This window comes from Lathamus discolor, unplaced genomic scaffold, assembly GCF_037157495.1.
Source record: "Lathamus discolor isolate bLatDis1 unplaced genomic scaffold, bLatDis1.hap1 Scaffold_234, whole genome shotgun sequence".
NCBI lineage: Eukaryota > Metazoa > Chordata > Aves > Psittaciformes > Psittacidae > Lathamus > Lathamus discolor.
This window is the reverse complement of record NW_027069263.1, coordinates 35,985-46,155: the sequence shown is the minus strand read 5'-3', so window position 1 is coordinate 46,155 and position 10,171 is coordinate 35,985. Positions and strand designations below refer to the sequence as shown.

Below are 10,171 nucleotides of genomic sequence, written 5' to 3'. Positions count from 1 at the left end.
TCCCAGCCCAACGTAGCGTCCTTTAGGCCAGCTCAGTCCAGCCCAGTTTAGCCCAGTCCATCTTATCCCTGCCCAGTTTAACCCAGTTCACCCCACTTTACAGCCCAGCCCACTGCAGCTCAGCGCAGACAAGCTGAGCCCAATTAGGCCCACTTTAGCACAGTTCAGCCCGGTTTAGCACAGCCCAGCCCAGCCAAGACATGATCAGCCTCTTCAAGCCAGTTTACCTCAGCTCAGCCCAGCCCAGCAAAATTTACTCCAATTCGGCCCAGTCCAGTCACTTTCAGACAAGCTCAGATCTGTCTAACCCAGTGAAGCCCCCTTCGGCCCAGTTCAGCCACTCCAGCACAGTTCAGCCCAGTTTGGCCCACTTCAGGAGAGTTTAGACCACTTTGGCCCACTTCAGACCAGCCCAGCCCAGTTTAGCCCACTTCAACACAGTTTAGCCTTGTCCAGCCCAGCAGAGCCCAGCCCACCCTCGTTTGCTACAGGCAGAACGGCTCGTTTGCTACACAGCATGGCTTGGCACTACTTTGGCCCAATTCAGACCAGTCCAGCCCACTTTAGCTCAGTCCACTGCAATTAAGCCCACCCAAGGACAGTTTAGCCCAGTCCAGCACATTTTGGCCCACTTCAGACCTCTCCAGACCACTTTAGCCCAGCACAGCCCAGTTTAGCCCAGTGCACACCAGTCCAGCCCAGCTTATCTCACTTCAGACACTTTACCCCACTTCAGTCCAGGCCCCATTAGCCCTGTCCAGCCCTTTCCAGCTCCCCCCAGCCCCTTCAGCCCACTTCAGCCCAGCGCAGCCAGCTTTAGCAAAGTCCGTTCCACTTCAGCCCAGCCCAGCCCACTTTAGCCCACTTCAGACCAGTTTTGCCCTGCCCAGACCAAGTTAGCTCAGCCCAGCCCAGTTCAGACCTGTCCCAACCAATTTAGCACAGTTCAGCAGGGTTTAGCCCAATTCAGACCATCCAGCACGCCTTAGCCCTCTTGAGCCCACTTCAGCCACACTTCAGACCAGCCCAGCACACTTTAGACCAGTTCAGCCTAGTTTATCCCAATTCACATCTATCCAGAACACTTTGTCACAGTTAAGCCCAATTCAGACCAGTCCAGCCCACTTTAGCCCAACGCAGCCCAGCCCACTACAGTTTAGCCCACTTTAGCCCTTCCCAGCCCAACGTAGCGTACTTTAGGCCAGCTCAGTCCAGCCCAGTTTAGCCCAGTCCATCTTATCCCTGCCCAGTTTAACCCAGTTCACCCCACTTTACAGCCCAGCCCACTGCAGCTCAGCGCAGACAAGCTGAGCCCAATTAGGCCCACTTTAGCACAGTTCAGCCCGGTTTAGCACAGCCCAGCCCAGCCAAGACATGATCAGCCTCTTCAAGCCAGTTTACCTCAGCTCAGCCCAGCCCAGCAAAATTTACTCCAATTCGGCCCAGTCCAGTCACTTTCAGACAAGCTCAGATCTGTCTAACCCAGTGAAGCCCCTTCGGCCCAGTTCAGCCACTCCAGCACAGTTCAGCCCAGTTTGGCCCACTTCAGGAGAGTTTAGACCACTTTGGCCCACTTCAGACCAGCCCAGCCCAGTTTAGCCCACTTCAACACAGTTTAGCCTTGTCCAGCCCAGCAGAGCCCAGCCCACCCTCGTTTGCTACAGGCAGAACGCCTCATTTGCTACACAGCATGGCTTGGCACTACTTTGGCCCAATTCAGACCTAGAGGGCAACACCTGCAATACCAAACACAAATACTGAACCCCTTTACCACGTTCTTCTCAATTCTAAGCTCACACACACACACACACACACACAAACCCCTTAACTCCTCGCAGCCCTCCTCCGTTGGCACCTTCACCTCTCCCGAGTTACCTGCGGCACCTGAAACACAAAGGGAAACAGACAAACGCTGAGAGAGGGTTCCAAGATGCACCCTGCCCTCAGCAAGTCCCATCTCCCTCTCCCGTCACTCTGCTGCTCGTCCGCTGGCCTTTGCACGTCTTCCGTTCTCTTCTTTGAGCCCGTGCACCCCCTGCAGAACACAACATTAAGAGCTGGTTTTAATTTCACAAATTATATACTATCACACCCACTCCCAAGCAGACTCTCTGCCCCCGACTCATTCATTACAAGCTTATTCCCAGAGCTCTTCTGTCCATTCGCACAGATCATCAAGAGTAGACAGCTACACTGTGATTATAAAAACCCACCACCTACGCTCCAGAGCTCAAGAACTCCAGGTCAGAGAAAACCAGAGACAAACAGAACTGCCAACTACTTTATTAACATGGGAAACTACAGAGATACTCAAGGATACTTCTCATGCCTGCCTATCTTCCCAACCCCAAGGACCCTGCCAAGACCACCAGCAAACCAGCTCCGAGAATCATCACGGCCGTGCGAGGTGGCAGGCTCAACCTTAGCGGGCGTCCCCGCGCAGGCAACGGTCGCCTGGGTGGGATGAGCTTCTGCCTCCCTCACACGGCATGAGGCTCGGGCTTCCATACTCACAAACGGGCACGCTCATTGCGACGCAGGGGGCCAGCCCACATCGCAAGAAGTGGCCAACAATATCTGGGAAGGTCTGCAAGGCTCAGGACTTTTCCAGGCAGTTCTAAAGCACAACTTCCTGGGTAGGAAACAAAGCTGGACTCGTCTTGAAACAGCCAAAGCACCACTCTCTGCGAGGAGCCAAAGGCGACAAACAGCACTTGCCCACCCTTGTGTGTTTCACCACGGACCATTACCTATTGTCCCGGACGCAACACCCCAGACTTAAGCCCCACAAATGGCACCTTTTCATCCTGGCATTTAAATCTGAGGCACCACCTGCGCTATAGCTGACCATTTACCTCCCAGCCACCTCCGACTGTGTCCTCAGACATTCTGGCTCAAATACTACATTGGAATGCTACATCTCAAACCCCTTCCTGCCATTCTGACGTTGTCCCCCACGCCCTCGCCTCCTACAGGAGGCCCTCTACTTAGCGTGCGTAGTGCCGTGCGTCTCGAGGCGGCCTCACTGCTCAGAACTCCCACAGCAGACGCCAGCCATCTTGCTGCCGTTACCAAGTTCCTCTTTATCATCTGCCAGAAACAAACAAAGAAAGGGGAACACGTTGTGCTGGCCATCATCTCCAGCATCCCAGCTATCTATGCCAGCCTTTTCTGTAACTCTACTTCGCCTTTACATTATGCTCACCTACTCCCAATCTATTGCAGAATACAATGCTGGGCTTCTCCTGCACTCTAGGACCTAGGAGTACAATAGAAAGAAATGACCATGGTGCTTGTAAAAAGTGACCAACCCCCACAACCCTTATTGTTACCTCTCCGACTCACCTCAAATACTCATCTGACTGCAGAAGTAGAACGCAAGACCTGCAATAACCAACACTACTACTGAACCCTTTGCCATGTTATTCTCAGCTCTTACTCACCACTCACGCAGACAACCTTCTGACAGCCCTCCTCAGCTGGCAGCTTCACCTCTCTTGATTTAAGTGTGGCACCTAAAAAAGAAATGGAAACAGGCACTCATGGAGAGAAAAACAGAAGCTTTGGCCGACCCTGAAATAAGTTGCTACTGGGGTGTTCCAAGCATGGCTCACCTTGACTGAGTCATCTGAATGTTATTTTTCAGCTCGAGTGTGAGGATGAGTTTGAGCCAGGGAGTCTTAGCCAGGTAGTCAGAACCAGGAATTCTGTGTTAGAATCAACTTGAGATTTGTGTGGATGCATGAGCCAGTCAGTGTCAGACTAAGCCTAAGTGAGTGTGAGGAGAAGTCAGCGCCAGAGAACGTCTGTGCAGCTTAAACATGAACATGAGTCTGAGCCAGTCTGTGTGAGAAGGAGCCTGCACTGTCTGCCAGTCTTGAATATGAGTCTAAGCCAATGAAAGCCAGAAAATTAAAGCTGGGGAGCAGGCAATGAACCAGAACCAGACGAAACAAGACCCAGCTGTGGATCGTCAGGGTGCTTTTATCCCAGCTGGGAGTTTGCCCCACCCCTGACCCAGGGCACTGGGGGAAGGGCTGTGGGTGACACCCTCCCTCCCTAACACAGTCAAGCTGTAGCTGCCCTACCCATGTAAGCTCATGCTACAGAGTAACCCCCTGCCTTTCCCTCAGCCCCATGCTACATTTCAAACCCCGGACCTTGTCCCCCACCCTCCAGCCCCAAGCAGCAGTCCCTCTACTTAGCTTCCATAGTGCCATGGGTTTCAAGCTGGCCTTGATGCTCAGAACACCCACATCAGAGTCCTGTGATCTTGCCACAGCTGCCAAGTTTCTCTTTATCACCTGCAGCAAACAAACCAGCAAACAGGAACACACTGTGCTGGCCACCATCATCACCAGCACCCCACCCACCAGTGCTGGCCTGCTCTGTAACAGCCCTCTTTCTCCTTCAAAGCTCATCATGTGCTTGCCTGTTCCAAACCCACAGTGGAGTCCGACATTGAGCCTCTCCTCACCTCCAGGTCCTAGGAGTACAATAGAGACAAATGATCACCCTGCTTGCAAAAAGGGACCGACCCCACTATCCTTCTCCTTACCTGTCTGACTCACTTCAAGCACTCATCCGACTCCAAAGGTAGAGGGCAGCCCTGCAACACCGAGCACAAATACTGAACCCCTTTGCCATGCTCTCCTCAACAATTAAGCACCCCCAACACACACAACCCCCGATCTTCTCACAGCCCTCCTGAGTTTGCAGCTTCACCTCCCTCGAGTTATCTGCAGCACCTAGAAAAGTAAAGGGAACATGCACACACTGACAGAGATACAGAAGCTGCACCCTTCCCTCAGGAAGTCCCATCTCTCTCTCCTGTCACTTTACTACTCATCCACTAGCCCTCAGAGCTTTTCCATCCCTTTATTCTAACGTGTACACCCCCTGGAATACACCACCAACAAAAAGTAATTGCAGCTTTATGAAAATGACAAGACCCTAAAATAAATTGCTGCTTGGGTGGTCTAAGCTTTGCTCACCTTGGCTAAATCACCTGAATGTCTTTGTTTAGTTAGAATGTGAGAGCTAGTCTGAACCAGGAAGCCTATGTTAGTCTCGATGTGAGACTCGTGTGGTTGGGCGAGCCAGTCAATGCCAAATTGAGCCTAAATCTGAACTAGAGTGTCTGTGCTGTTTAAGTATATGAGCCTGAGCCAGTCTGTGTGGAAGAAAACCTCTTTGAGACTAAGCCCTAGAATGTGAGACAGAAAACCCCCACCCAGTCTGAAACCAAGTATAGTTTTGAGCCTAACTTCATAAAAGTGAAGCTATGGAATCTGAGAATTTTGAAGAGAAATCTAAGCCCCAAAAAGAAACCCAAGAAGTTAAAATCAGAGAGCAGCCAAGAAACCAAACCCAAAACAACAAAAACCAGGTGCACCTTGTCAGGCTGTTTTTATCCCAGCAGCTGGTTTGCCCCACCCCTGAGCCTGGGCACTGGGGAGGGGGGGGGTTGTGGGTAGGGCCTGGGGTATATAAGGCACAGCTTCAGGGTAAGGGTCTTCTTTAGGATTTGATGCTGTTTAAGGTAAGGTCTTTGGGGTGTTTTGTGGTTTTAATGATGTGTGTATTGCTTTGTTTTTTGAGTTTTTTGAAATGATTTTTTCTGAGCTTTTTTTTTAAGCTATCTTTGGTTTGCATCTTCTTGTATAAATGAATTTCTTTGTGCTGTGGTTTTACTTGAGGTGCTGTTCTTAGTGGTGGTGTTCAGGTAAGCGTTTTTTTTAATTGCTCTCAGACACAGAACTTAAAGAAAAATTTGTTTACAGTTTATGTTCTTATTATTTGTCTTTTATTTCTCATAAAATATTTATAACAGTGGTTACTGAGCAAACATTCCATTTATATGTTTAAGAGTTTCTTCAAGAGTGCCTTTGGGTTTGTGCTCTTTCAAAAACTAAGTTGGACACTTGGGTCTAAAGAATACCAAAACATAATATTAATGTTCTTTTGGGATGTAGTGACTGTTAAATAACTGATGACTTTTGGCAGGGAAAGATAAAAGAATGCTTTTCAGCTTGTATATTTCTCATTTTAAAACTGTAAATTACAGAGTGCTTGTTCATTACAGTCTGCATATAATAAATATTTCAGGGAATTTCCTTGTCTTAGTCTGCAGAATGTTGTGTGGCAGTTCTTTTATTTTTTCCTTTTACTCCTGTTACTGCAAATGATAAAAATAAATTGGGTGGGTGCAGTAAACACCCATGTGTCCAGTGTGGGAGATCTGAGCAACAATTTTAGTTTGAGACTTATGACACTATAAAAACTAAGCAGAAAGATTAGTTTTCCACAGAACAGATGGGGGAAACAGCATCAGGATAGCAGAAAGAGATTTGAAATACACCATGGGGATGAGAAAAAATAAGTGGGACTTTTTTTAGCACCATCTTATAGTGGGCAGGGTAGTACAGCTTGACTGTTTTAATGAGTGCATTAGCTTGTGAGCTGTTTTGGTGCTTCCAACTCACTGCTAGAACTGAAAGTGTTAAGCTTGTTCTTGGAACTTAGTCCTTTATATACTGAGTGCTTGTGTTGGCTGGTTAAAAGCTGGTCAGGCATTCGTGTTCATTACTTACAAACATAAAGCAGAGGACAGCTTTTTTTTCAGTCACATCAGCAGGAGCCTTCTAAGGCTTTCATCCAGCTTCCAGTTCCAGCTATAAAAAGGTAAAGGGTTTCATTTTGAGTGTGATGCCCTCATGTTTAGAAAAACATGGAAAAAAGATTCAGTATTTGTGTTTGGTATTGCAGGTGTTGCCCTCTAGGTTGGGAGTCGGATGAGTGCTTGAGGTGAGTCAGGGAGGTAAGCGGAAGGATTGTGGAGTGGGTCACTTTGGCAAGAACCATGGTCACTGGCTTCTGTTGCACTCCTAGGGCACGCAGGGGAGGAGAGGCCCGGCGTCAGAGTCTGGAATGGCTTTGGCACAGGTGAGCACAGTGTTGAGGAGCTTGGGAGGAGGCAGACGGTTGGTAAGGAAGAGGCCGGGCTGGATGGCTGGGATGCTGGAGATGATGGCCAACACAACGTGTTCCCCTTTCTTTGTTTGTTTCTGGCAGATGATGAAGAGGAACTTGGTAACGGCAGCAGCATGGCTGGCGTCTGCTGTGGGAGTTCTGAGCAGTGAGGCCGCCTCGAGACGCACAGCACTACGCACGCTAAGTAGAGGGCCTCCTGTAGGAGGCGAGGGCGTGGGGGACAACGTCAGAATGGCAGGATGTTTCTTTTTGGGGCTTAGATTTCTCTTCAAAATTCTCAGATTCCATAGCTTCACTTTTATGAAGTTAGGCTCAAAACTATACTTGGTTTCAGACTGGGTGGGGGTTTTCTGTCTCACATTCTAGGGCTTAGTCTCAAAGAGGTTTTCTTCCACACAGACTGGCTCAGGCTCATATACTTAAACAGCACAGACACTCTAGTTCAGATTTAGGCTCAATTTGGCATTGACTGGCTCGCCCAACCACACGAGTCTCACATCGAGACTAACATAGGCTTCCTGGTTCAGACTAGCTCTCACATTCTAACTAAACAAAGACATTCAGGTGATTTAGCCAAGGTGAGCAAAGCTTAGACCACCCAAGCAGCAATTTATTTTAGGGTCTTGTCATTTTCATAAAGCTGCAATTACTTTTTGTTGGTGGTGTATTCCAGGGGGTGTACACGTTAGAATAAAGGGATGGAAAAGCTCTGAGGGCTAGTGGATGAGTAGTAAAGTGACAGGAGAGAGAGATGGGACTTCCTGAGGGAAGGGTGCAGCTTCTGTATCTCTGTCAGTGTGTGCATGTTCCCTTTACTTTTCTAGGTGCTGCAGATAACTCGAGGGAGGTGAAGCTGCAAACTCAGGAGGGCTGTGAGAAGATCGGGGGTTGTGTGTGTTGGGGGTGCTTAATTGTTGAGGAGAGCATGGCAAAGGGGTTCAGTATTTGTGCTCGGTGTTGCAGGGCTGCCCTCTACCTTTGGAGTCGGATGAGTGCTTGAAGTGAGTCAGACAGGTAAGGAGAAGGATAGTGGGGTCGGTCCCTTTTTGCAAGCAGGGTGATCATTTGTCTCTATTGTACTCCTAGGACCTGGAGGTGAGGAGAGGCTCAATGTCGGACTCCACTGTGGGTTTGGAACAGGCAAGCACATGATGAGCTTTGAAGGAGAAAGAGGGCTGTTACAGAGCAGGCCAGCACTGGTGGGTGGGGTGCTGGTGATGATGGTGGCCAGCACAGTGTGTTCCTGTTTGCTGGTTTGTTTGCTGCAGGTGATAAAGAGAAACTTGGCAGCTGTGGCAAGATCACAGGACTCTGATGTGGGTGTTCTGAGCATCAAGGCCAGCTTGAAACCCATGGCACTATGGAAGCTAAGTAGAGGGACTGCTGCTTGGGGCTGGAGGGTGGGGGACAAGGTCCGGGGTTTGAAATGTAGCATGGGGCTGAGGGAAAGGCAGGGGGTTACTCTGTAGCATGAGCTTACATGGGTAGGGCAGCTACAGCTTGACTGTGTTAGGGAGGGAGGGTGTCACCCACAGCCCTTCCCCCAGTGCCCTGGGTCAGGGGTGGGGCGAACTCCCAGCTGGGATAAAAGCACCCTGACGATCCACAGCTGGGTCTTGTTTCGTCTGGTTCTGGTTCATTGCCTGCTCCCCAGCTTTAATTTTCTGGCTTTCATTGGCTTAGACTCATATTCAAGACTGGCAGACAGTGCAGGCTCCTTCTCACACAGACTGGCTCAGACTCATGTTCATGTTTAAGCTGCACAGACGTTCTCTGGCGCTGACTTCTCCTCACACTCACTTAGGCTTAGTCTGACACTGACTGGCTCATGCATCCACACAAATCTCAAGTTGATTCTAACACAGAATTCCTGGTTCTGACTACCTGGCTAAGACTCCCTGGCTCAAACTCATCCTCACACTCGAGCTGAAAAATAACATTCAGATGACTCAGTCAAGGTGAGCCATGCTTGGAACACCCCAGTAGCAACTTATTTCAGGGTCGGCCAAAGCTTCTGTTTTTCTCTCCATGAGTGCCTGTTTCCATTTCTTTTTTAGGTGCCACACTTAAATCAAGAGAGGTGAAGCTGCCAGCTGAGGAGGGCTGTCAGAAGGTTGTCTGCGTGAGTGGTGAGTAAGAGCTGAGAATAACATGGCAAAGGGTTCAGTAGTAGTGTTGGTTATTGCAGGTCTTGCGTTCTACTTCTGCAGTCAGATGAGTATTTGAGGTGAGTCGGAGAGGTAACAATAAGGGTTGTGGGGGTTGGTCACTTTTTACAAGCACCATGGTCATTTCTTTCTATTGTACTCCTAGGTCCTAGAGTGCAGGAGAAGCCCAGCATTGTATTCTGCAATAGATTGGGAGTAGGTGAGCATAATGTAAAGGCGAAGTAGAGTTACAGAAAAGGCTGGCATAGATAGCTGGGATGCTGGAGATGATGGCCAGCACAACGTGTTCCCCTTTCTTTGTTTGTTTCTGGCAGATGATAAAGAGGAACTTGGTAACGGCAGCAAGATGGCTGGCGTCTGCTGTGGGAGTTCTGAGCAGTGAGGCCGCCTCGAGACGCACGGCACTACGCACGCTAAGTAGAGGGCCTCCTGTAGGAGGCGAGGGCGTGGGGGACAACGTCAGAATGGCAGGAAGGGGTTTGAGATGTAGCATTCCAATGTAGTATTTGAGCCAGAATGTCTGAGGACACAGTCGGAGGTGGCTGGGAGGTAAATGGTCAGCTATAGCGCAGGTGGTGCCTCAGATTTAAATGCCAGGATGAAAAGGTGCCATTTGTGGGGCTTAAGTCTGGGGTGTTGCGTCCGGGACAATAGGTAATGGTCCGTGGTGAAACACACAAGGGTGGGCAAGTGCTGTTTGTCGCCTTTGGCTCCTCGCAGAGAGTGGTGCTTTGGCTGTTTCAAGACGAGTCCAGCTTTGTTTCCTACCCAGGAAGTTGTGCTTTAGAACTGCCTGGAAAAGTCCTGAGCCTTGCAGACCTTCCCAGATATTGTTGGCCACTTCTTGCGATGTGGGCTGGCCCCCTGCGTCGCAATGAGCGTGCCCGTTTGTGAGTATGGAAGCCCGAGCCTCATGCCGTGTGAGGGAGGCAGAAGCTCATCCCACCCAGGCGACCGTTGCCTGCGCGGGGACGCCCGCTAAGGTTGAGCCTGCCACCTCGCACGGCCGT

General features: G+C 49.8%; 2 long non-coding RNA genes across 9 annotated transcripts; one reads left to right on the top strand and one right to left on the bottom strand.

Annotated features, from left to right (window-relative positions):
- Positions 1-3,078: 3,078 nt before the first annotated feature.
- On the bottom strand, positions 3,079-5,364 carry LOC136006475 (uncharacterized). 4 transcript variants are annotated; one of them, XR_010609147.1, is made up of 7 exons: positions 4,995-5,364; positions 4,559-4,748; positions 4,433-4,486; positions 4,207-4,304; positions 3,346-3,515; positions 3,206-3,259; positions 3,080-3,090 (listed from the first exon to the last, which is right to left on the bottom strand). It is a non-coding gene; the product is annotated as an uncharacterized LOC136006475 (long non-coding RNA). The 4 variants fall into 4 exon arrangements; XR_010609146.1 differs by having other exon boundaries at positions 3,079-3,090; positions 3,444-3,515; positions 4,559-5,364; XR_010609145.1 differs by having other exon boundaries at positions 4,559-5,364.
- Positions 5,365-6,757: 1,393 nt separating this feature from the next.
- LOC136006476 (uncharacterized) lies at positions 6,758-9,487 on the top strand. 5 transcript variants are annotated; one of them, XR_010609150.1, is made up of 9 exons: positions 6,758-6,807; positions 6,892-6,945; positions 7,075-7,138; positions 7,818-8,007; positions 8,080-8,133; positions 8,262-8,359; positions 9,051-9,220; positions 9,307-9,360; positions 9,476-9,486. It is a non-coding gene; the product is annotated as an uncharacterized LOC136006476 (long non-coding RNA). The 5 variants fall into 5 exon arrangements; XR_010609153.1 differs by lacking the exons at positions 6,758-6,807; positions 6,892-6,945; positions 7,075-7,138 and adding an exon at positions 7,239-7,571; XR_010609151.1 differs by lacking the exons at positions 6,758-6,807; positions 6,892-6,945; positions 7,075-7,138 and having other exon boundaries at positions 7,239-8,007; positions 9,051-9,122; positions 9,476-9,487.
- Positions 9,488-10,171: the final 684 nt, after the last annotated feature.